The following is a 27,042-nucleotide window of genomic DNA, read 5'->3' on the forward strand; positions in this document are numbered from 1 at the left end:
TTTTGCTCCTCTTATTTATTGGGTTATTTGTTTATTATTTATTCATCACTCATTTTATTTATTTATTATTTATTGTTTGTGCCTTCTTGTTTTTATTTTGTATCGTCTACTTGTATGTTTATCGTGTACTGTGTCTCGTCACCGTGGGATGGAGGAAACGGAATTTCGGTTTCTTTGTGTGTCTTGACATATGAAGGGATTGACAATAAAGCTGACTTTGACATATGTTTTTTTCCAGGAGCATTTAACAAACAGTCACCATCTTTACGGCTAAAATGGATACTAACAGGTGTTTCCGCTATCATGATTTAAGCTTCAGGTTTACAGCTTAACACCGTCGCTGTAGCTCTTTAAACTCAGCACTCACCAGCCCGACCTTTAATATACCTGCAGTAGGTCCACCCCCTGTCTCCTTAAAACCACACCTTTGTCACGTGTTTTATTCAAGACATGTTAGACTACTCCCCTAAAACTATCTAAACAAAATGTAACATACGAAATATGTTAGAAGTACAGCAAATATACTAAAATATAAGGCTTTCAGAGGCCTTCAACTGTCTTCTCAAAAATGATCTCCAACACACCCCAGTCATTTGAGTTCAACAAACCGGTACGTGCTGGTTGGTTCAGAGTTGTTGCCTTTGCGAATGGTTCAACTCTAATCTTTCTCTTTTGTCCTGACACCTCTCTAAAAACCCACAGCTGTACGAATCGTTCAACTTTGCTTTAATTCTAATCTGCAGGTTCAGAGTCGTTGCCCTAAATTTTCCTCCTTTGTCTTGACCCCCTCTCTAAAAACCCACACCTGTGCGAATCCTTCAACTTTGCTTGTAATTCTAGAGCTACAGGCCTCACAGTCAGTTTTTCTCCCTTTGCGATTGCTTCAACCCTTAGGATACTAATTTCAAACATGTCCCAACATAACACCTCTATTGCAATTCTAATCTTCAGACATTTTGTCTCCAAAAAAACACACCTCTACACCCCCCTCAAAAACGGTCAGTTTTCCCCTTTGGCGATTGCTTCAACCCTTAGGATACTAATTTCAAACACGTCCCAACATAACACCTCTATTGCAATTCTAATCTTCATTTTGTCTCCAAAAAAACACACCTGGACATCCCCCACAAAAGCGGTCAGTTTTCCCCGTTTGCGATTGCTTCAAATCTTAGGATACTAATTTCAAACATGTCCCAGCATAACACCTCTATTGCAATTCTAATCTTCAGACATTATGTCTCCAAAAAATCCCAAAAAAAACACCTGGACACCCCCCACAAAAGCGGTCAGTTTTTCTGCCTTTGCGAATGCCGTCCCTGGTGTTATCTTAGTGACAGTACACCCCTGCATCATTTGCAAAACAATAGACATACACCTGCCTCATTTTCATAACAATAGAATACACCTGCTTCATTTGCATAACAATGACATCAAAGGATAAGTGCATTATTATAGTGTGTCACAGGTCTGCAGGACAGTAATGTTTGCACAAACAAGTGAAACTTGCCTTGTTACTTGTTGGCTTAAACTGCAGTACTGTGAGGAGCATTGTTTTATCAAATAAACAATTGGGATATTCCTCATTGCGCTCTCAATTACAGTGGAGATGTGGCATTGTGCATCTATTTGGAGAGCACCAGAGGTTAGGAGGACAGGTTTGAATATTTCCCCCAGCAGTTCTGCCCTCTGTGAGTATACCTGTGGGTTCACACCCTGTGTGGTGTTGGTTTTCACCAGGTGGAGGAATTGGTTCCCACGTTCATAGTTCAGAACAGTCTTTTCAAGTGAAAAACTTTCACAGAAAGAACAGCATAAGCGCTGAAAGACAGAATCAAATGCACAAGTATTGAGCACAGACACTTTTGATGTGCAAAGTTTAACAGGCTGTTGATGGTTCCCGTTTTTCAACAATGGCACCTTGACTTTTTCCCAGCCCACTTGTGTATCAATATGCAGCCATTCAGGACAAGGAGAGAGATAGGAAGTTATCTTTCTTTTTTTCGGTGGGACCGCTAAACCTCTCCAGTTTTCAACTGCACTGTCAGTAGATGCATCTGGCTCCGCTCCAGGATGAGATTTTTTTTCCCTTTTGTTTACTACTTCAGTTTGACAAGTACTGCAGACATTGTCAGGCTCTTTGACAGTCGTGGCATCACACACACATCCTTTTCACTTTTTTGTTTTGCAGAGCAAATCCGCATGTTTCCCTCAATGAAGGAAAGATGACGAGCAACAAACCGGTCCACACGAATGGGTAGGCTTTAAACTTGAGTAGGCCTTTTTTTTATGTTTTTGAACTTTGCTTCAACAGCTGCGGAACTTGTAGTGATGCTGGTGCTTTTGAAGAGAGGGACCATTATTGCTGTCCAGAGTGGCAAGTCACTTACAAGTCTTGTTATGTGGGGAATAATCTCAGGGAGGAAGTGGATGTTGTCTCGATCCCCATCAGCCATGGCAAGTGACCTGCTCTCCTCACATATTTCTGTCACCCACTGTCGGACATTAGTCTGGATGTGCTGATTTAATGCATCACCTGGTTCTTGTCCCTCAACTTCCTCATCTGAAATGGGGACAAATTCCTCTGCGATTTGCGCTCTCAAGTATTTCTTGCACTTTTCTGATGGGATAGGGGCTCCAGAATTGACATTACCCTCTGTCTCACTCCGTGCCACAATGGTAGAAGCACGAAGACGTTCTTTTGCATGTTGCAAACATTGTGACTTAAGAAGCTGTGCTATTGACCTGACAAAGAAATCCTTAACACAAGGTATTTTGTCTTTCAGGCAGTCCCATCGGCAGATCATCTTAATACAGTGTGCGACATCTACCCTGACAAAACATGGGGGTAGATGTCCAGGTTGATTCCCACGTGAAATGTTAAAGCTCTTCAGATCAGGATGAGGGGTAAAAGCTTTGACTAGAACTCCAAGAATCGCCAGAGAAAAGTCACTCACTGCTTCTTTAGGAACAGATGCACCTGCATGGGTCCATTCTTTCAGCCACTGTGTGATAGCATTAACATCATGCTTCTCTGACAGCCTCTGCACGACTGGGATACTGGAGCTGGTATGCCCTGTCATAACACCCTGATACAGGAAGATATGGCCAGACATGCCATTCGGTCTCATCAGTTTTTTAACTATTGAGCCAGTTGCATCAATATTGGGTGAGATTTCTTTAAGCTCTTGTACACATCTATTTGTGTTTGACTCCAATAGTGACAGAAAAACTGATCAAGTCCAATGTCTTTGATGCTGATGTCATTGTGAGGTGCACTGTATTTCAACATCTGCAATGAGAAAATTGGATTTTTGTCACCTAATGCCTAATCATTTTTCTTTTGCTTTGCCTTGCGCAGGGTGGCCAAATTTGGCAGGTGGCTTGGCTCAGAGTCTCCGAAGTCCATCAGTTTATTTGCCTGTGATGCTCGCCATACATGTGGTTCCATCCTGCCCTCACAAAGTTCCTTGGCTACCTCCACACGCAACTGTCCAGATAGAAACCAGTGTCTAGGGCAGGGGTGGGCAATTATTTTTTCCATGGGGCCACATGAGAAACAGAAAATATTGTGGGGGGCCGGGTCAAAAGGCTTAACTCAATTCTACATAATATTAATTGTAATTGTAGTTTTTAATTGTATTTTTTTTAATAAAAAGTAGTAAATAGCATTATTTTTGACAAGCTGGTAAGAGTATATGTTATGATTAAGCCAGGGGTGGGCAAACTTTTTGACTCGCGGGCCGAACTGGGTTCTAAATTTGGACCGGAGGGCCGAACCAGGAGCAGATGGACGTAGTGTTTGTGTGAAGTAATATAAGCGACCTGTAAAGGTCATTGCATAAAAGATTTTGGTAGGGAGTAAAGCATGGATATACCAAACAAGTTTTTTGAAAACAAATGCAGTTATTAACAGCATTAAAAAAAATAATAATAATAATTCACTAAAAACCTGCTATCAGTGATTCTCATAAAATACGACACTGTTATTATGAATAACAGTCTCCATCACTTCAGTGCCTGCGGGTCAGATTAATGAAAGATGTTTATCTTATGAGATCACATCAAACGGCAAACATTCTGACCAAATATATCATCTTGAAGAATCGGTGAAAGCATACACCCAAATAAAGTAATCAAAACGGCAACACGGTGAGGGGTATCTGAAAATCAGACCAGAGTTTTAACTCGCAAACACCTGGTAACACGTGAGGAAACGGGAAACACTTCCTTAAAGTAAGCCTTAAGAATAATAAGAATAATAATAATACATTCAATTTATATAGCTGTCAGGGTTTTCCAAAACTATCATGATCATATGATTATGTTGGAATGTATGTAACCAGTAATGAATAACCTTGGTAGATTAGTTTTATGCTTATGTTGGTGTGTAACCAGTAATAAATAACCTAGCTTGTTCCATCCTACACAATGTCGTAAAACATCCCCTGCCCTGCTAATCTAGAGGTCAAGGGCCTTTCTTACTTGTCTATTCAGTCTACGGTCACCCCCACCCTTTTTCTCTTAATAAAGATGGTCTTGTGGGAAGCGAGAGTCAGACGTCATTCGATCATTGTTGTACGCACAGTGACGAATGGACTCTCCGCCTGCAGGTGCCCAAAACGACTAACTTGTCTCCAAGTGGTTCTTGCAAAATAAGTTAGAGTGAGCACCACCCTAACATTTTGGTGCCGAAACCCGGGACCCTCATACCCACCATCTGACTGACGGAGGAAGACGTGCTGCATTGTCGACAAGCCAGCGTCCATTAGGAGGACCTGGAAAAGAAAGTCCTGGGAAGAGAACTTCTTCGCTGGGCCAGCATCTTAAGTCTGCCTTCGTCTGACAGAGGTGGTTGACGGGACCCGGAAATGCAACGAACCAGGGGTCAAGTGAGTTAAAGCCCTAAAGTTGTGTGATTGTGTTGTTGTAAGACGCGTAAAAAGTTAAAAAGGTGCACGAGATTTCAGCTTTGGTTTGTCCGAGCTATGAGATTCAGCTTTGGTTTGTCCGAGCTATGAGATTCAGCTTTGGTTTGTCCGAGCTATGAGATTCAGCTTTGGTTCGTCCGAGCTATGAGATTCAGCTTTGGTTCGTCCGAGCTATGAGATACAGCTTTGGTTTTTCCAAGCTAAGAAACAGCTGGGATTCTAGTCCCAGTGGAAAGAACGGGCTAAGAAAAAAGTTTTTTTTTTCTTAATTGAAGATTCATTTTTTTTGTCCGTTTTTTCCAAGCTGTTTGGAAGGGTTTTACACCCATCCTGGATAGGCCTAAGAATAAAAATAAAAAAGCGCTGGAGTTTGTGTGATTGAGAGTGACTGGTAGGATAAATTGACTAAATAGCAGTTCTAGCATTGATCCACGAAAATAATACAGGCTAGTAATTGTTCAAAGGTCAATTTAATCTTGCATTGAGGATCCTCAAAGAAAAAATAAATAAATAAATAATAATAATAATAATAATAATAATAATTGTATAAACCTAAAATACCAAATTAAGATGGGAAATAAAAATAGTAGATCCCTAGCTCTTGATGGAGATGAGTTCATGGCGAGTAGATTTCTTGATTGTATGTAATACATGCTGAAGTGGAAAAAGAAAAGAGAGAGAGTTGAATTGTGCTAGACTGTGGTTGAAAGCTTCACAAGAGAGAAGAGAATAAATCCAAAAGACAGAAAGTTGAAAAGTGCTGCGACCATGTTTGTCAGGCCGGAAGACAATGAGGCCACAGTGCGCAGGCGCACTGTCCCGGCCACGGCTCCAGCCGCAGCTCAAGCAGAAGAGCAAGAGAGGCATTCCGCTCGTGTGCAAAACTTGTATACAACAACTATGCAGTGGGACAGGCATGCTGAAAAAGTTATCCAAAAAGGCAAATGTTCTGATGTATTTCATCTAGATGATGATAATGATCTAAATGAAGATGCAACGATCTTCTCCCAAAGTTCCCAAAGGGGAGAGGAAGAGAGAGAGACCAACAAGGCCGAAGGCCACCATATAATTCAAAACCCCCATCAGATTCTGACAACTGTTGGAACTGTGGGAAACGTGGACACTGGTCAATAGAGTGTTTTAGAAGAAAAGAAAAAAAGCGGTGCCAGTCAAGGGGCAGAGGAAGAGGCAGAGGAAAAATTTAACATAAAAAATATAACATTTACAGCATGACAAGCTTCCTCTCCTTTGACCCCTCATGCTAATACAGAGAAAGAAAGAATAGATGCCCATATGACAGCAAAACATGTCATTGTCAGATTATTGGAACATTTTCTGGATTATTAGAGCTCTTGTCCATGCAAGACGTATGACAATGCTGTTTGTATGCCCAATGACAAATGACCAGAGATCAAATTGTGTGTGTACACTAAAGTTCAAATTTGCAAATCAAGTGGTAAATAAATGCAACTTGCTTCTAGAAGATAAATGAAAAATTAAAATGTACTGTCCTTGTGTGCGTGGGAGGGACTAGCTCATGATCGACCACAGGAAATGGCCAGCCTGTGACGAATCATTGGTGCTGGGACCTGCCCTACGCGCGCGAGAGCTGTGCATGTGTGTTAAAATGATGAAGATTGGCTAAACTTTTAGTGTAAAGAAATTTGTTAGATTGTGGTCTATCCAATTTGCACCGCAGAACAGAAACGATTTGGAAAGATAAAAATGAGAGGAAAAGGGAAAAATGTGTTTGCGAGCAGAAATTGATCCACACTAGTGCATGTTAAGTGTTGAGCCCTCATGAGAAATTTGAAAAAGAAACGACAGAACATGCTTTCAGGAATTGGAAGAAGCAAAATTGTGAATTTAAGACATTGCAATGCTACATTTAATATAAATAATTGATTGATGGTGTTATAGAATTATACAAACTGCTATATGCGAGCTAAATCTGAGAAATTGAGTTCGTTAAATCTAAAAGCAAAGAGAACTTCAGATTAATTTGCCAGTAGTTTTTTGAGTTGAGTTTTTTTTTGGGATTGGTGGATTGTTCTATCAGGAACCTTGAGTTGAAAATGGTATATGGATGTTGTGTGGTGAGCTTGGATGAATTGAGACCAATGTGATGGTAAGACTCCTTTTTGGAGACTGTGTGTGAGATGCAAATGAGCATTGATGAATGATTGCCTTGAATGATAGGAAAATACAGGTTGAATGGTTGAAGCTGTTGGCGACTACTATGGAAAATTAGTAGAGTGACTTTGCTGAAAGAGTGGTTTTGAGTAAGTTGAATGCTAAAATGAAAAACATAGTTTTTGGATTAATGATTAACTAGAGAAAAAATTGGAGAACCAGTAACACATGCAGAAGATGTGTGAACTGGGAAATTGAGAAGCGTTTTGAAAAGAAAGTCAAATTAAATGATGGAATCATATGTAGTAAAGAACACATTCTCCCAAAAAGTTTGTCAGGGTGTGGGGCGTGGGCGTTGCCAAGCCTCAGAAGGAGGGAGTGAATAGGACAGATAGTGGAAGATAGTAATAATACAAACCTTTACGACATATAGATATTCGAATACATTTAGTGTCATACTGTGGTAAAATTCTATTCTGGTATCATGCAATGTATATCTCACTAGTAAGCCTAAGTGTGACCGCGTCATGTTTCGGGTCAGGTTCGTGCGGGATTGTTTGGGCCTTGGTCCATGATCTCATTGGCACGAGACATCTGGTTTCCATTAACAACTGACAAGATATGCACCCGAGTGAGGAAAGGGAGGCTAACTCATAAATAATGAGGAGATATTGGGAGTAATCTGTTGGTCCTTTCTTTAAGACCCTTCCTGGTGCAGATCGGTTAGCAACAAGAGAGATTTAGAGGTTCAACAGAAAGACAGTTAAAAGAAAACAACATTATTAATTTGGACAATTGCAGGCTAACAGGAGCATGAGAAAGAAAAACTAAGAAGCGGGATCCAATTTGATCAGGGAGATTGGAAATTCACAACACCATATTCTAAGTCACATTTTTGAGCAAGCATGACACAGGTAATAACATTTGAGAGGTCAAGACATAGATCAGGGCTAGATGTGGAACGCAGACCTCGTTGAGTTAATTTTAAATAATGATACCGAAGACAATGTACTGTCTCATTAAATAGGAACTATAGACAAAACGTAGCTCGAAAATAGGATGAGTTGCAGGACTTACAATATAAAGACGAGATCGCTGTTACTAGGAGAATTTGAAGTTTGGTAAACAAACGTTACTAGTGAATGGATGGCAGCAACTACATTTGGAGATAGTCTTACAAGTTTGATGTCCCAGTCTGTCACTCTCAGTGCCAGGATCCCTGAAAACTCAATCCCGAGACTCTGCCTGCAGCCATGGACGACTACAAAAAGGTGCCTGGCTTTGAGGCACCTTTGACCTTTGGCAAGGACAAAGAAAGACTGTTGTTGTGCTTGGAAGGGGCAAGTACACTCCGGAGAAAAGACGACATCTTCGGGGACGAGAAAAGACAGTGAGAAGTGGAGGAACTCACAATGTTGAAGAAAACTCACAATGTTGAAGAAAAAATGGACATTTGAACAATGGACTCATTCGAGAGTGATGGATGTGTTGACTCTGAAGCAACAACAAAAGAACACCATCTTGAGAGGGTGAGGTGCGGCAAAAGATATGGACTTGAAATGTCCAACGGCCAAATCGCACTCCGTGCTGAAACTTCGTGGGGCTTGGGGTAAAGTGGAAAGGAGCTTCATTGTGCACTGGGTTTGACAGAACTGAGGAGATTTGATAAAAAATTGAATAATGCGTAGAGCTACAGAGAAACGCATCATAATCGGAGACTGAACAGATTTGGATAGGACAAATAGGCTAAAACGGTAGGAAACAAGAGCGAGATCTGATGTTTTGGCTCATCAGGCATAAGAAGTAGAAATTGAGTTAGATAAATTTTAGAATAGGACACTTGGACTAAAGTGAATTCAGTCAAGAGGAAGCTAGGTTGCTCAATGTACCTACTCAATAAAATAGTAAGTTCGTTGCACCACAGTGGAGTTTGGGTGGTCAAAAAGTTGGATACGTTCAATTTTTGACTTTCACGCAATCATGCATAGGAGTCGCACAAGGCGACAGTTAACAAGACAATGACTGCAATAGGGATCACTTACGACTGCACCGACATGGAAAAGTAGAAGCAAGGGAGTTGAGTAAGGGATTATATGCAGAACAGTCCGCTATACAGTTACCAATAGGAGGTTCTATCAAAAGGTGCAATGATGGATACAGATAATATCCACCGCATCAATGACAAACCTGTTTTACCAAAATCACTTTTTAAGGCAGCGGCAATTGCGACCCATGGGCCTTGCCATGTGTCGACAGGAGGGATGAAGTCTATCATACATCAACAATTCACTACCTTTGGTTTAGATGCTTACTTAAAAAAATTTTGTAAAGCATGTCCTGTTTGCGTGAAACATAATCCACAAGGAAATATGAGACCTAAGAGAGGCTCATTTCCAAAACCGTCTTACCCATTTCAAATTATGCATATGGATTTTATTGAGCTCACACAAAGTGGACCTCACAAATACTGCTTAGTGATGATTGATGCATTTTCCAAATGGGTGGAAATAGTTCCATCTAAACGAGCAGATGCCTTAACAGTGGCAAAAGCCATCTGCAAAGCCATCATACCGACTCATGGCATCCCCCAAACCATTTACAGTGACAATGGTCCACACTTTGTGAACCAAGTTGTACAGAACATGGCTGTACACCTTGGGATAACATTAAAAAACCACTGCGCTTGGCATCCTGCGAGCGCTGGCCTGGTTGAACGAGCAAACTCCACTATCAAAAGCAGGTTGAAAAAATGCATGGAAACAACAGGCAGATCTTGGCCAGAGTGCTTAGACTTAGTGAAGCTCTATATGAGAATTACTCCCACTTCAGAAGGACTGACACCTTTCGAAATCATCCATGGGAGACCATATAGACTACCTTTGTTCCCTGCAGATTTGCAAAAAGCTGATGAAGAGCAGTCCTTGGCAGACTATATGATAAGGACGCTCAAACTGAAAGATGTGTCAAATGCAAATTTACTGCCGCCTGATCTTTCCTCCTCACAGGTCGACAACCCCATCAATCCAGGAGACTGGGTCTACATCAAGGTCATCAAAAGAAGGAACTGGGCCAGCCATGGTGGGAGGGACCATTCCAAGTCTTGCTGACTACCCCCCTCCGCAGTGAAGATCGCTGAACGACCCAGCTGGAGTCACCTTAGCCAATGCAAGCTACAAGGAGTGCTGGACCCCTCATTTCGGGACGGTGGCAAAGTCTGCGAACAACAATCCCAACTCCGCTGGGCGGGGGGATGTCTCGGTGTTCCTGTCATCTTGGTAGCAACGGGGCTCCACATGCCAGGTGGATCCTCTGCTGCGTTGTGGTTGGAGCATGCTATAGTCTATGGACACATCTGAACAGACCAAGTGATAATGTTGACCGTGGGACACGATGGTCACACGATGAGAACTTTGAGGACTGGTCATGAGACCCCAGAAACCCATACGAAACCAACGCTTGGTACCGGTATGTGACGGTCACTGTGAGAGCGCACACACAGGAGGGATGTTATCTGTGTTTCCAAAAACTCCCCTTGCTCCACACAAGTTCACTTGGAGGCCAGAGCAATGAATGTCACTGAAGCAAAATGTATGGCATCCATGGGAGGAGATTGATATCAACACCGTACTGTCAGTCAGTGACGCTACCCCTACCGCCCTGGACTCGCAGGAATGAATCTGTGATCAAACTATTTTGGATTAATCCAAATGTGACTGTTGGAGGACGACAGATGCCACAAGTGGCCTAAACCAGGACGCTACCTGGAATGGACTACACGTGTTTCATCCAAGAAAACAAGACCCACGGATGCATCCACGACAACTGCTCTCCAGGAGGGAACTGGATGGGAGCTTTGGACATCACCGCTGTGTGCCAGGATGGGAGAGCCATTTCAAGGTGTAAGGGCTCTCCTGCCAACATGGCTGTACCATTGGACGGGTCCTACTTCATTCGGAACGGATCGTGACTTTATTTATATTTTCTTATTGATAGCATTCTGGTCGCCTAAGGCAGAGGGACCGTGTGAGACTTTTCCTGCGTATTAACATCGGCCAGCAGGTTTTTAGACCACACAATAAGTTTGATCTGGAGTATTGAGGAAAGTCCTCATCTTCACTGGAAGTTGTTGCTATCATTGTTTGTTGTTTTTGTCATGTTTCACCCTACACGCTCCCCAGCCCATTCACTGTCATCTCAGTTTTTTTTATTGATTTTTTTTTATTATTGTTTTTACTATTCTTCTTTATATTTTCTTGCTTATGTTTTATTGATCTGGTTCACATAATCGTATGATAAAACAGGAGGGAGATGTCAGGGTTTTCCAAAACTATCATGATCATATGATTATGTTGGAATGTATGTAACCAGTAATGAATAACCTTGGTAGATTAGTTTTATGCTTATGTTGGTGTGTAACCAGTAATAAATAACCTAGCTTGTTCCATCCTACACAATGTCGTAAAACATCCCCTGCCCTGCTAATCTAGAGGTCAAGGGCCTTTCTTACTTGTCTATTCAGTCTACGGTCACCCCCACCCTTTTTCTCTTAATAAAGATGGTCTTGTGGGAAGAGAGAGTCAGACGTCATTCGATCATTGTTGTACGCACAGTGACGAATGGACTCTCCGCCTGCAGGTGCCCAAAACGACTAACTTGTCTCCAAGTGGTTCTTGCAAAATAAGTTAGAGTGAGCACCACCCTAACAATAGCGCTTTTCAATAACCCAAAGACGCTTTACATGGAATAAAAAAAAAGAGTGGAGGGGGGGGGAGAGACAGTAGGTTATAGTTAACAGGACATGGGTCAGCAGTGCAAAGGGGATGGATGGAGGAGCAGGAGGGGCGGGAGCGGAGGTTGTTGAGGTTGCCAGTACGGGAGGTGGGGGTGACGGGGGGTTGGTAGTCCAAAAAGAGGAGATGGGTGAGCCATCGGGGAAATGCCGGACAGATGTAGCGGCGACGGATCCCAGCCTCGTGTGGAAAGTGCAGTGGACCAGGTGGTGATGCCAGTCGACCTCGACTGCACCCGCTCGAACGGCAGGCCCCAACGCACCACGGCGGCACACAGCAGAGCCACGGTTGGCGAGCCCGCAGGGAGTGGAGCCCGCCCCCCGCGGACGCCGGACGGAAGGCCAGAGAGCTGGGCCAGAGCTGCCGTCGAGTCCGCAGCAGGCGGCCACAAGCTCCGAGTCGGGAGGCAGGAGGGTCCGGTGGTGGTTTTGTCCAGTTGGCTGTTGGCTAGCTGGCTAACGTAGTTGGTAGAGGAGACAGATAGGTGAGAGCGGAGCTGCGGGGAAGCGAGGTGGACGGAAGACAACACGAGAAAAAATAAAAGAAGAGACAGGTGGACTGAAAACGGGAAAACGAAAAACAAGTAACAGACACGGTCCGGGACAGAAGCGGCAGTCAACAAATCTGACGCCAGCGTGCTCTAACCCGGAAGACAACAGACAGTGGGGGAGGGTCGCACAGCGATGAACTTTACAGGTTAAGATTAGTCGCAAACAGGTGGTGCATCAATGTCCTTGAGCATCCTGCATTGTTTGAAAATGAAAATGGTCGCTAGTTTTAATCCCTGCTATGTGTACAACTCATATTCAAAATGCATTTTTTTACAACAAACTTGAGAGCCTCCCCTTCATTTTCAGTGGGAACAGTGTTGTTGGTCTCCCATTTTTGCTAGTGCGTCATAGTCTGGACTAAAATTTGTTGTGGCAATTCTTAGGCGAGATCCGAGGTGTTGGTCCGTTTACCTCGATCTGTGACGGGTTGATGTTGACGTTCATGTGGCTGAACGTCACGTCGCGTACGTCGAGCCAAATTGGCCACTCTCTTTTAAACGCTCGGCACTGTGTCCACCTTACTTTTACTTGGGCGACTCATTTTAATGGAAGGATTCCAGGGGAAGGTTTGTGGGTGGCTTTAGCGCAAAACTGCATCTGAAAGCTCAGCGCGCGAATTACAAGAATGCTGTCGTCACAGCCCACGCTCTAAATTCGGGACTGATACAAATAGAGCGCGAGTGCGCCATGTCCGTACTACTGAGTACGTACACGCACATAGAGCGCGAGTGCGCCATGTCCGTACTACTGAGTACGTACACGCACTTGTGAGTGTTCACCGAGCTTTCTGACACGGCTTCCGGTAGTAAATGCGCAGGCGAGCGCTTCCCCATCTACTGGGGAAACGCAGTCATTGCAGGCAAAATGACCAAAAAAAAAAAAAAGTTTAATAATACAATTTGTTCAGGATTGGCGGGCCGGATTAAACGGTGCCGTGGGCCGGATGTGGCCCGCGGGCCGTAGTTTGCCCACCCCTGGATTAAGCAATGAAAAAATGAGGTTGCCTTCAAAAAAGTGTTTATTCAGATTTTCCCAAGACAATGTTAAACAAAATGTGAACATTTTTAACATTTGTGACTCATTATATTAATCATTTTCAGTCAAATTCACAAGACAACACGTTTTGAGTTTCACATTCAGTACCGTTGGAAAGAGATTCTTAGCTTTCTAAAGACACACGTCTTGTACTCTAAATATCAAACAAGATACATTATATTATAATGATTGTCACTAAACTGTGACTTTGAGAAAAAGGCCATCAAAGAAAGTGTTCCATTCACTGCTAACTGGTGCCTTTACATGCCAACATTTGTAGTCTAACCACCTCATTTGGTGTTTTTCAGTTCTTTTTTTCTTGTTCAGTGTGAGAAATCTAGTCTCTGTTGGGCTTTAACAAGTACATCAAAGTCAGGTTGAATGTCTGAGGTGCAGATGCGAAGCAAAGCTGACAGATGATCATCAGTGAGAGAGGATTTATATCTGGATTTGGTAAACTTCATTACTGAGAATGTTTGTTCACATATGTAGGTAGAGCCAAAGAGTACCAACATCTTCTGAGCATGTCTCCTCATGTTTGGAAAGTTCTCCTTCTTGAGAGAAGAGTAAAAATCCAGCAGCGATCTTGACTTAAACTGCTCTGCCAGTACTGCATCAGACTGCAGGTCAATGAGTTCTAGCTGAACATCACTGGGTGCATGATCCACACTGCAGGTAAAGGGAGAGGAAATCATGCACAGTTTATCCTCGATTGTTCTGAGGTCTTCAAAGCGCCTTGAAAACTCACCATGCAATGCTCCTAACATGGATGAGTACCTGCGGAGGTGATCAGCTGAAGGTGTAACTTCTTTCAGGGTTTGCATGTGAGTGAGAGTGTTGCTCTCCAGTTGGCTTGAAATAAACTGTATCTTTCTCATAAAAGCTTTCACCAGGCTGCTCATTTCATGAAGAAAAAGGCCCTTGCCTTGCAGTTTGGTATTCAGTTCATTCATCAGTGCAGTCACATCAACAGCAAATGCAAAATCTGCCATCCAGTCCTCATCTGAGAGCTGTGGGATGTCTTTGCCTTTTTTCTCACAAAACCCTTGAATCTCTGCTTTTAGGTCCCAAACTCTTTTTAGCACTTTGCCCAGGCTGAGCCATCTGACAGCTGTCTGGTAGCTGATGTCACTATGCTCACTCTCATGCTCCTCCAAAAGTGCAACAAACTGTCTGTGATTCAATGCTCGTGCCCTGATGAAGTTTACTATTTTAGTTACAACATCAATAACATGGTTAATTTTTAGCACTGACTTGCACAACACATGCTGGTGTATAATACAATGCAAAAATACCAATTTCTGGTCTGCGTCGATTTCACTCACTTTATCTTGCATACGTTTCAAAAGACCGACATTTCTCCCGGTAAGATTCGGACAACCGTCCGTAGTGACACCAGCCAGTCTGTCCCATCTCAGTCCCAGTGTGTCCATGCACGCATTTAACTCCATGAACAAGTCTCTCCCTGTCGTTCTCCCTTTCATTGGCCGGATTGCAGCCAGCTCCTCCGTAATCTTAAAGTCCGTTATCCCACGAACAAACACGAGTAACTGGGCTGTATCACGGACATCACAGCTCTCGTCCAAAGCCAAGGAGAAAAAGTCAAAACTTGCCACTTCACTTTCCAGCTGAAGCTTCAGGTTTCCCGCGATGTCCTCAATCCTCCTGGTCACGGTTCGCCGGGAAAGCGGGACTTGCTCAAATGCTTCCCTTTTTTCAGGGCATATTAGTGCTGCAGAGTCCACCAAGCACTCTTTCACAAACCCCCCCTCTGAGAATGGCTTACAGTTTTTAGCGATTTTGTGGGATATCACAAAGCTCACATGTTTATTTTGTAATTCCCTATTAACACGGGCCAGTGAGAGTCAAGCAAAGGGCCGTATGTGGCCCGCGGGCCGTAGTTTGCCCACCCCGCTTTTTTTTTTTTTGTTGCACAAAGTAGTACTGTTTTGGCAGTCGCTGCTTGTTGCACACAAAGTTGATACAGTACAATATTTTGTAAACCTATCCTCTGTTAGGACAATATTTTGTGGCAGTGTATGATCTGATTGGTGGTGATCCCTGATTGGTGCCCCTCATACCCAGCCAGCCCATCAGTGCAGGGGGGCGTGGCTTCATCAGTGATTGGTTTCAGATGTGCCATCAGGTGCACTAATTGAACCTCCTATTTAGAAAGGACTCTGCATTCAGGCTGGCTGTTTGTGTCATGTGAATTGTGTTGCAGTGTCAATCTGTCACCATAATTGTTTGGGTGTGTTTGTGCTGGTGTTCTTACGTAGTACTTTGTCAGGGAAAACTTTCTTAACACAATAAAGCATTCAAGCCTAATGGTGCCAAAATGAATTTTAAGACCTGAAGCATTTCAGAAAAATGTATAAAGAAGTTGTGATTCATGTCTTGCGATGTCGTATGCTCATTAGGGGCACCTATTTCCAGCAATTGTGTGGAAATCTTCAATAGTAGAAAAAAGAACAGGTTAACGGCGGCCGTGCTGCAGCGATGGCTTTTATGGCAGACAGTCGTTCCCTATGCTCATGTAGAATAAAAATGCTTCCCTTTGCTCTTAATTGTCTGTAAAGAGCCGCACACGTAATCACAGAGGCAACTCAGTTGCAGGACATTAAATTTGAACAATGGCAAATTGACCAGCCTTTACAATGTCATAAGTTCCATTTAGTCTTAACATTATTGGCAAAATTTCATGAAAGTTTCGTTCCTTCATTTTAGGTTTTTCTGATGTCATTGATCTTGATAGAAATTTAGAAAAACATACAGAGATCATAAAACCACGTCACGTCCCGAACCCAAACTTGCATATGAGTGGGGAATTCAGTTGGATTCTGTCAGAGTGTAAATTATGCTGTTGGGAATATACATATATTGCCGTGGGAATATTGAAACAACCTCCCTAGGTAAATTGAATGACCTTATCATGCATATAGATAATTTCTTGAATGATTATATACATTAATTATCACAGGCCATCGAACTGGGGTGCCGTGGGCCAATCGGAATGCTCATCTCCCTGGTTCCACTGTTTTATATGTATTTTGCGCTAGCCATGATGTTCAGTTGAAATAAACCACAGTAGCGGCAACCCTAGTGTGATCATTGACACATCCGAGAGCAAACTTTTACGTACATGGTGTCAGGAATAAGATGAGCCTTCTCGCCGGCGAGTTTTTATCTTTTCTTTACCGTGTACGTGTAGTGCTCGTTTATTACGTTACGTTTTGTTCGCGTTGGCTACCATAACGACAACAAGCCGCTCTTCTTTCCTGAAATGGCGGACGTATTTTGCAGACCCGACCCCCACATTTTCAACTAGAACATCGCAGAGAATTGCCGTGTTTTTGAAAGGGAATATGCTGTCTTCATTGCCGCGGCACAGCCAAGACCAGGCTTACGTCCTCCTCAACATCGCTGAAACATCGAGCGGGAGGGTCTATGCCCCAAAGGTGCGGGTTCCTGACGGTGAAGGATGGTTAAGGATTGTCACTAGAGAAGATCCGGTGTGCCTTAAAAGAAAGTTAGCTGAAATCGGCAACCCACAAAACAAAATTTGTAACCAAACGGAAACTACAGGTTCAAGAGGCTCCGTTTCTAGTTCAAAAGTTGAAACGGGTTGAATCGGACAAAAATGCTAAAAGTTATAGTAAATGTTATATTTAAGTCACTACTGGTTTCATTTAAGGCACTTGTTGAAATAAGGTCAATTTATTTGGTGCACTTCCGGTTTACCTGAGATCACTTCCAGTTTGTTTTGGGGCACTTCAAAGTCAAAGTCAGATTTATTGTCAATCTCTTCACATGTCAAGACACACAAAGAAACCGAAATTACCTTTTCTCTATCCCACAGTGACGAGACATATTTCATGATAGACATACAAGTAAACGACACAATATAAAAACAAGAAGGCACCAACAATAAATAAGAGTGATGAATAAATAACTAGAATTTTGCAATTTCTGGAGAAATTGCGTGTGAAGGCGAAATGTATGAATAACTTTTTCGGGGAATGCTGCCGAACGATGTTGAAACGTGTTCAATTACTTGAGAACATTTGGAGAATTTGTGGTGAATTTCAAAATTGAAAGTTTGGAATATTTGGTAAGTGGGAAGTTGTGGAATAGGTATGCAAAAGATGAACAGTTGAAAATTGGAATGGGTTGAATCGGTTGAAAAATGTAGAAATTAGAATAGAAAAATGAAATTTTGGAGAATTTGGTTGAATTTCGAATTTGGAATCTTGGTAAGTGGGAAGTTGTGGAATAGGTAGGCAAAAGATGAACAGTTGAAAGTTGGACTAGGTAGAATCGGTTGAAAATGGTAGAAATTAGAGTAGAAAAACCAAATTTTAGAGAATTTCGAATTATTGGTAAGTGAGAAGTTGTGGAATAGTTAGGCATAAATGCATGAGCTAAATGTTGAAACGGGTTGAATTGGTGGCAAAATGAATAAGTTAGAAAGGAAAAACGCTGTTAAATGACACTGAATGACGTATACATGAAGTGGGATTTAGCTGAACCTGTTGATGTTGGGACAATACAAATAGGTTAAAAAAAAATTGGAAACTGCAGGTGAATATGTACATTTTAGAAAAAGCAGTAAGCAAGAAAACCAATAAGCGAGTAAAAACAGTACATACGCAAGAAGTATTAGTCAACAAGAAACAGTCAGCAAGGTAACTACTAAGAATCAAATCTGAATCTGTTCTTATTAGGCATAACGAAATCTGCATGACAACATAACGTCCACCAGGTGTCAGTGCTGAGTGACAGTTATTAAGCATGAGATGAACAGTTTAAAGTTGGAACATGTCGAAAAAGACATTCCTGTCCACAAATCCCATTGGAAAATAAGGATGCTGAGGCCAAAGACGTGTTGCTTTGACGTTGGGGATGTCTGGATAATCTGCAGTAAAATCAAAAACACCAAAAATAAATCCTCTATCCACATTAAAAGTAAAATAACATAGTGTATTTAAAAGTTGACAGAATTACATTGCATGTCTAATGAAAAAATATGCACATCTCTTGAAACTTGTTACAAATGTAAGGCTGTGTGTGCAATTGTTACAGACAGAAATGATTAAGACAGCTCATCCGCTATGCAACATATTTAGTTTCAGCGTCCTCTACTGGCAAAAATACATATTGCACTTGGGCGCATGCGTTTCTTCCTCTAAATAGAAAACAAACCTTCCTATAAACCAAAAGTTCTGGGGAGGCAAGTGCCACATAATGTTGATCTTTTATTTATCAATGTATGCAAACAAATGGTTTTTATGTATTATCTATCCATTTACCTGGCCGTTTATTACACCCAAAAGCAAATATAGCTTTTTCTATACGATAGACATCCATTGTACATTCTCATATTAACCTTGAGAGGGTTTAAAAAAATATTTACGTACCATCTTTGTCGTTGCCTGATGGATCTGTCCAGGTTCCCCCTTCCTTAGTTGTGCGTTTTTTCGTTCGTGTCCACCGTGTTGCTTAAGGTGAGTCAGTTCCACATGGACTATGGAAAATGTGAGTCGGCAGACAGTGCATATTTTCCTCACACTTTTTGACAAATCTATTTTCTGCTTCACTGTCCACTCGGCAAGTTTGAAACTTGTGTGCTTCTTTTTAGTAATACTTACCCCCTTGCGGTCGCAGTAACTGCCTGGAACGCGTCCATGCTGCTGAGTTAACTTCTGCAATCTACTTTGTGGTGCCACCGCACATGAGATGATCGCATTCCGTATTGTTTTCTATGTTCTTTGGACAGCAGGCCAAAGAACGCTACCGTAAATTCTATCTATCAATCTAGAATGGGAATACATGCGACATCTGAGCAACATTTTCAAAATAAACCATAGTATTCCAGAATACTAAAATAAAGACAGCTGAAGTTACAAATATCCCAAAATAAGACATGGGTAAAATACCATTACTATAGATTAAAATAGATTGAAATCATATACTATACAATACATTAATACCATTAACTACACATTGAAACAATATATTTGCGACTGTATTTGCTATAAACAAAATAATAAACTGGGTCACCTAAATCGGCATATGACGTTGCCTCTCTCTCTCTCTCTCTCTCTCTCCAACTTGGTGTCGTGGAGCCACACCAGCATCTCTGGTCGCAGGTCGAAGAGGCCGGCCTCTGAGGGTGGTCTCTATAGGGGGCAAATGTTGAAGTGGTTAAATATATTATCATAATTTAATAAAAATGAATAAAATAAATTATTTTGTGCATTTAACTTTAAACTTTAATAGTAGAACATTTTAACCAGAACAAACAAGTAACACAAAATACAAACAACAGAACAAAAAAAAAAAAATTACCACAAAAACCCCTCTTCCACTCCTCTAATGGAAACATTCTGGTGGCATTGGTGGAGTCCACAAACTCCTTGTTCAAATTCACCATTGATTTTAAAGGCCACAAAGCGAAAGGGCTCTTCTTCCAGTTCCTGCGCAAAGAAATTTCATGACAATTTATTATGTTTGAAACACCACGAGAAAACATGATGGATGGATGGATGGATGGGGTTGGGTAGGTAGGTATGTAGCTTGGTTAGATATAGATATATAAACAGAAAGACAGACAGATAGACAGACAGACAGCTGTGTCTGAGACAATATCCTACAAAGTTGGTGATCCAGATTTTGAGAAAACTCCTAAAGCATGAATCTGACTTCAACCTTAATGATGGTGAGCCACTGATAGCAGTGCATCCCAAGTAAATAACAGTATTGATTCAATTGAGAACACCTTTGTTTATACACATAAAAAACTGCTTGCTTTAGGTACCTTTATTACAGTATTTTCTGTGGAGTGGAGCTCTACGCCACTAGAAGATGATGTTGTCATGTGTGTCATGGACAGCCGCTGTCCAAGTTTGACATGGAAAAAGTTGGTTTCGCGCCATGTGAGGACCTTAATTTCTCTTTGATCCTGTAATGAAAATGACAAATTAGTATTAGTTGTTGAAATGTAGATCTAGGCTAAGGCAACATGATGCCCTAAGGGACCTTACTCAGGTGAAATGAGAGTGTGACAGATATCTTTACTGAGACTCTCTCTCTCTCTCTCTCTCTCTCTCTCGACACAATCAACAGATTAGCATTAGCAATACGCTATCGCAATACAACAACAAAAATCTGCTATAAAACTGCTCCTCAACCAATTGTTTCTTTGCAATTGTATTTGCAATACCGTAATTATTCTAATAATTATCGCCCATATTCTAATAACCGCCCTGTGTGTGTTAGCGATAGCATAAATAAAACACTGATACCTCTAATTATCGCCCATGCTGCTAAAAAATTCCCCCCAAAACTTACGTTTTCCTCCGCGACCACATGCCGACGTCTTTGCGCAAGTTTAAATATGACTGATTTGACAGCGCGTTGAACGTCCCTTTTAATTTGTTTTTCTCCATAAACTATGATACAATTACACTCGTCACTCCGCAACAATATCCTCACACAATTACGTTCTCGGTGCATGGGCTCGAACAAGACGATCGCGTTAATATGACGTGTACAACACGTGATGTGCGACGGTAGCGTGTCGCATCGATGGCGGCGTCAATTGACGCACCCCGCTGTTAGAGGTAGCTCAAAACAGCCGCTGTCCTCGTGTTAAAAACACCAGTGAGATACTACATAAGGAAAATATACATATTATCGCCCTTTTCAGTGCCCCTTGGCAATCGGACAATAATGGGTGATAATTGGAATAAATACGGTAATTTAATAAAACGGGTACCTTAAATCCACGGAAGACTTTGCTTGTAATGATTTTACACAGCCACTAAGTGTCAGTGTCGAGCAACTGAATCAAGATCGCGATCGTATTTGCAATAGAAATATAATAAAACTAGGTCACTTAAATACGCAGTTGGAAAAATATGGGGAGAAGAAAAATTAAAGTATCTATTGAATTGATACAACTAATACATTTAATATAATGACGCAATACACAATTTATACACGGACAACAAAATATAACTAAGAGGTGAAATATATGATCATAATTTAGATTAAATTAATTCAATTTTATAAAAATAAATAAAATAAACAATGACGATTTTGTGCATTTAAATTCAAACTTTAATCATAGTACATATTAAACAGAACAACAAAGAAGTAACAAGAAACACAAACAATAGAACAAAATTTCAAACAAAATTACCACAAAAACCCCTCTGGGGGAAAATTAGGGCCCTCGGGGAATCTTTGGTTCCACTCATCCAAAGGAACCGTTTTGGTGGCATTGTTGAGGTTGACAAGCTCCACGTGTTTGCCTTTTATTTTAAAGGCCACAACATGAAACTGTTCTTCCAGTTCCTGCGCAAAGAAATGTTTTGACAATTTATTATGGGTTTAAAACACTACGAGAAAACATGATGCATGGATGGATGGATGGATGGATGGATGGATGGATGGATGGATGGATGGATGGATGGATGGATGGATGGATGGATGGATGAAGTTGGTTCGGTTGGGTAGGTAGGTAGGTAGGTAGGTAGGTAGGTAGGTAGGTTGGTTAGATAGATAGATAGATAGATAGATAGATAGATAGATAGATAGATAGATAGATAGATAGATAGATAGATAGATAGATAGATAGATAGATAGATAGATAGATAGATAGATAGATAGATAGATAGATAGATAGATAGATAGATAGATAGATAGATAGATAGATAGACAGGCAGACAGACAGATAAAAAACGTAAAACCTAAAACAATTTGATTAATTTCATGAACATAATTACAACCACAATGATTTTATACAGTCAGGAAAGCAAGTAAAATTGTATGTCTTCCTGATAGAGCTGTATCTGAGACAAAATCTTACAAAATTGGTGATCCAGATTTAGAGAAAACTCTAAAGCATGATTCTGACTTCAGCCTTGATGATGATGAGCCACTGATAGCAGTTTATCTCAAGTAAATAACAGTATTGTTTAAATTTAAAATAACTTTGTTTATACACGGGAAAAAACTGCTTGCTTTAGGTACCTTTATCACAGTATTTTCTGTGGTGTGGAGCTCCACGCCATCAGAACACGTTGTCGTCATGTGCGTCATTGAAAGCCGCTGTCCAACAACTACTCGAAAAAAGTTGCTCTCCCGCCACCTGAGCACCTTTATTTCCGTTTGATCCTATAATGAAAATGTCAAATTAGTACTAGGTGTTGGAATGTAGATCTACGCTGCAATTACAAAGGCAACATGATGCCCGAAGGGACCTTACTCAGGTGAAATGAGAGGGTGATATATATCTATATTTAGACACACACATGCGCACGCACGCACACATAGTGTGAGAGAGAAAGAGAACAATCAGTTTACTTTTTTCAAATAAAAGATGCCCAATGGGACTGGCATCGCGCGTGTCAGCACCATCCTAATGGGGCGGATCTAAAAAATAAAGACAGATTAAACATCAATACTTCATGAAGGAGAGGGAGCAAAAAGAGAGAGCGTGATCTTACAGCAGAGACAATGCCGTCTGTCGTAAACAGGACACCCTCCTCATGGCTGATGTCCTTTAATTCCCTGGTAATACTTGAAGGGTACAGCAGAGCTGTCCCCTTTGCCTCCAAATCAGGCGTCACCTCCATCCCCCCAGCCACGTAAATGGTGGTGTTGTGCCGGGAGAGGAGGACCCCTTCTTCTCTTCCCCGGCCAAAATTAATAAATCGAAATGTACCTCCGACAGAGACGTCGGAGGCTAAACTTGCGAAAAGCACAATTTTGCACACTCGGTGGCCATCACAGAGGGCCGCCACTGTGTTAAAGTGGGAGGCCCCAGCCTGCACCGTGCCATCCTCTTTTAGGACCCATCGAGAATGTTTCTCATTTGTTTTTAAGGCCACCACTTTTGCCGTGAGAGCCGCTGGCAATTGTTGGAGGGTCCAAAGGTTTTCCATTCTGAAAAAAATAAATAAAAACAATAACTGATCGGCAGAGACATAATTACGACAGCACTTATATGTGGTTTAATTAGTCTACGTGATGACAGAAACTGATTTCATAAAAGAGCAGCCCTACCCCTTTGGAAGGATTATGGTAAGTGTGTATACCCTTCCCCAATATCTATTGTTGAATTGTTTTTGTTGTTTTTATCTATCTATCTATCTATCTATCTATCTATCTATCTATCTATCTATCTATCTATCTATCTATCTATCTATCTATCTATCTATCTATCTATCTATCTATCTATCTATCTATCTTATATCTGTTAACATTTCGTTTTTATTTATTTATTTATTTATTTATTTAATTCCTATGGACTACTTCCAATATTGTGTATTTTGGAAGATGTTAAGAGTTGACTCCTTTGATCTACAATTTCATCCCCTACATAATTTTGGAAGCTCATACGTTGGCACCTGTGCATTTGTTCCCACGGTAAGCAAAGATTGATTTTCTATTTGTTATAGTGAAATAAACATCTGCATACTACTGCCAGAAACGGTGGTGAGAGTTGACTCTGATCTAGCCGCCCAACTCGCATGATTGACAGCGCCACGTTTTTTTTTTCTGGCCGCGCACTAGTTCTCAGGCTTTTTCCCCACACGCGGTACAGATCAAAAGACAAGATGTACATTCACTGTCTGTCTCAAAAACTAAACCATATGAAGAAATATATTGTTCGAGAGATGCTTACTAATGGATCCATTTTTTTGAGGACATAGGTATAATAGATATAATAATATAAATTTTTAAGGTTATAGGGCTCATTTAATAGTTTTACACTTGCCGTCGTGCGCGAGGTTTATTTCGTTTCTTTTTCTTTCCTTGAATTCCAGCTAGCTCTTCTTCAACCAAATCGGTACAATTGTTATTAAACATTGTAAGAAACGGACCTGAAGACGTCTGACTCAAATTCGAATTTGAGTCAGACGTCTTCACGCGGAAAAGTGAGGATGTTACTTAATTTTCACCCAGTTTAAAGTAGTAAATACTAATTTACACAGTAACACAATGGTCTACAGTACAACAATAGACTACAAAGTGTTTATAAATGTTTTGGGAAAATCGGATTTCGGATTGGGCTGACATTGTTAAAAAGCGACTTACCTTTTCGACGTGTGGGAAAGTCTGATGGGAACTTGTGTGCGCCCCAATATCTTTGCGGGTAGTGGGAAATTTCAGTTAAAGTGCACGCTAAACAGATATGCCACATTTGCATATGCAATCGATAAAAAGAGTGTCAGACACACATTCGATAAAAAGAGTGTCAGACACACATATCCCTGTAAATACGTCTGAAATGTGACTAAACGATTGAGTGAACATGTTTCAGCATTTTAAGATGATGTTAATGATATACTACGATCACAGTCCTTGTGAATTCCGATTTCTATGAACGTAACACAACCCCCAACTCCGCCCCCATGCATCGTTAATATGATATTAATTACACACGGAAGAAAGACAAATACTAACTGCTAAACACATCATGTGAAATGTGATTATACGATCGAGAGCTGTCAGTCATGGTGAAAACATATTTTCGACTACAATTCTGATCGCGATTCTAAATGTCATTCTCTGCGGCCAGATGTCGTTCACCAAATATAAATTGGGAATTACTACGTGGTGAAATACATGGGCATATGAACATAATGAATTAGTATTCTTAAACGAATAAATGTCTGATTTGTGTATTTTGTAAGTTACTGAATGTTGACTCTTATCTAGCAGCGCAAATCTGCGTGTACGCGACTTTTCTAAAATTTAGAAAAGGTATGTACACGCAAATGTCTAGTAAATGAAATGTGAGGATATTGGAATACTTAATTAATTTTCACAAAGTTTAAAGTGGCGAGTAATAATTTCCACTGTAACACAGAAACGCAATTGTTTACAGATTACCGGCCCTGATTGGCTACCATAACGCTGCCTTAGCAACCGCTCACATAATTGGGCGCTGCCTTAGACAACCGCTCACGTAATTGGGCGCTGCCTTAGCCAATCGCTCACCGATTTATTACGTTAACCCGGAAAGTCCTGATTTTGGGACGAAATAGTTTTTTTTTTTTTTTTTAATCAAAGAAGTAATACAAGAAACTAGAATTTTGCAATTTCTGGAGAAATTGCGTGTGAAGGCGAAATGTATGAATAACTTTTTCGGGGAATGCTGCCGAACGATGTTGAAACGTGTTGAATTACTTGAGAAATGTAGAATATTTGGAGAATTTGTGGTGAATTTCAAAATTGAAAGTTTGGAATATTTGGTAAGTGGGAAGTTGTGGAATAGGTAGGCAAAAGATGAACAGTTGAAAGTTGGAATGGGTTGAATCGGTAGAAAAATTTAGAAGTTAGAGTAGAAAAACGAAATTTTGGAGAATTTGGTTGAATTTTAAATTTGGAATTGTTGGTAAGTGGGAAGTTGTGGAATAGGTAGGCAAAAGATGAACAGTTGAAAGTTGGAACGGGTTGAATCAGTTAAAAAATGTAGAAGTTAGAGCAAATGTTGAATCCCCATAGAGAATGAATGGGAAAATAAAAAAAAGCAATTGCGCCAAAATCTTTCTAGATTTGGAACAAAACCAAAAAAAACGGCCTCAGGAGGTTCACTTTTGGGGTAAAAATGTTGAAACGGGTTATATCGGACAAAAAACGAAGACGTAAGCGCAAATGTAGCTATTTGGGGCACTTAGTGTTGAAATAAGGTCACTTCCGGCTTGATTCGGGTCATTTCCGGTCTAATTTGGGTCACTTCCGGTTTATTTGGGTCACTTCCGGTTTAAAACAGGTCACTTCCGGTTTAGCTGAGGTCACTTCCGGTTTATTTGGGGTCATTTCCGGTCTAAAAAGGTCACTTCCGGTTCATTTTGGGTCACTTCCGGTTTGATTTGGGGTCACTTCCGGTTTACCAGAGGTCACTTCCGGTCTATTTGGGGTCACTTCCGGTTTATTTGGGTCACTTCCGGTTTAATTTGGGTCACTTCCGGTTCGTCTGAGGTCACTTCCGGTTTATAAGGGGTCATTTCCGGTCTAAAAAGGTCACTTCCGGTACATTTGGGGTCACTTCCGGTTTGATTTGGGGTCACTTCCGGTTTACCTGAGGTCACTTCCGGTCTATTTGGGGTCACTTCCGGTTTAATTTGGGTCACTTCCGGTTCGTCTGAGGTCACTTCCGGTTTATTAGGGGTCATTTCCGGTCTAAAAAGGTCACTTCCGGTACATTTGGGGTCACTTCCGGTTTGATTTGGGGTCACTTCCGGTTTACCTGAGGTCACTTCCGGTCTATTTGGGGTCACTTTCGGTTTGATTTGGGCCACTTCCGGTTCATTCTGGGTTCATTGGTGGCACTTCAGGGTCATCCAAGATGGCCGCCACACTGGAATTGGGGGTCAAGGGTTGAATTGTGTAAGCATAGTGGAAGTGGGGGTGAATGGGAGTGAATGTGGGAAGAATAAGGTGAATTAAGTGAATAAATTTGGAATGGGTTGAATCTGTTGAAAAATGTAGAAATGAGAAGGGAAAAAGGAATTGGGTGTGAATTTCAAAATAAAAGATGTGAAGTTTTTGGTAAGTGGGAAGTTGTGGAATAGGTAGAAAAATGATGAA

General features: G+C 41.2%; 2 long non-coding RNA genes across 2 annotated transcripts; one reads left to right on the forward strand and one right to left on the reverse strand.

Moving 5' to 3' along the window:
• Positions 1 to 1,580: 1,580 nt before the first annotated feature.
• Positions 1,581 to 3,616, forward strand: LOC133158119 (uncharacterized). The gene is made up of 3 exons (XR_009715146.1): positions 1,581 to 1,688; positions 2,189 to 3,166; positions 3,359 to 3,616. It is a non-coding gene; the product is annotated as an uncharacterized LOC133158119 (long non-coding RNA).
• A 14,403-nt stretch (positions 3,617 to 18,019) lies between these two features.
• On the reverse strand, positions 18,020 to 20,969 carry LOC133158118 (uncharacterized). The gene is made up of 5 exons (XR_009715145.1): positions 20,788 to 20,969; positions 20,255 to 20,398; positions 19,786 to 19,913; positions 18,855 to 19,616; positions 18,020 to 18,352 (listed from the first exon to the last, which is right to left on the reverse strand). It is a non-coding gene; the product is annotated as an uncharacterized LOC133158118 (long non-coding RNA).
• Positions 20,970 to 27,042: the final 6,073 nt, after the last annotated feature.

This window comes from Syngnathus typhle, linkage group LG8, assembly GCF_033458585.1.
Source record: "Syngnathus typhle isolate RoL2023-S1 ecotype Sweden linkage group LG8, RoL_Styp_1.0, whole genome shotgun sequence".
NCBI lineage: Eukaryota > Metazoa > Chordata > Actinopteri > Syngnathiformes > Syngnathidae > Syngnathus > Syngnathus typhle.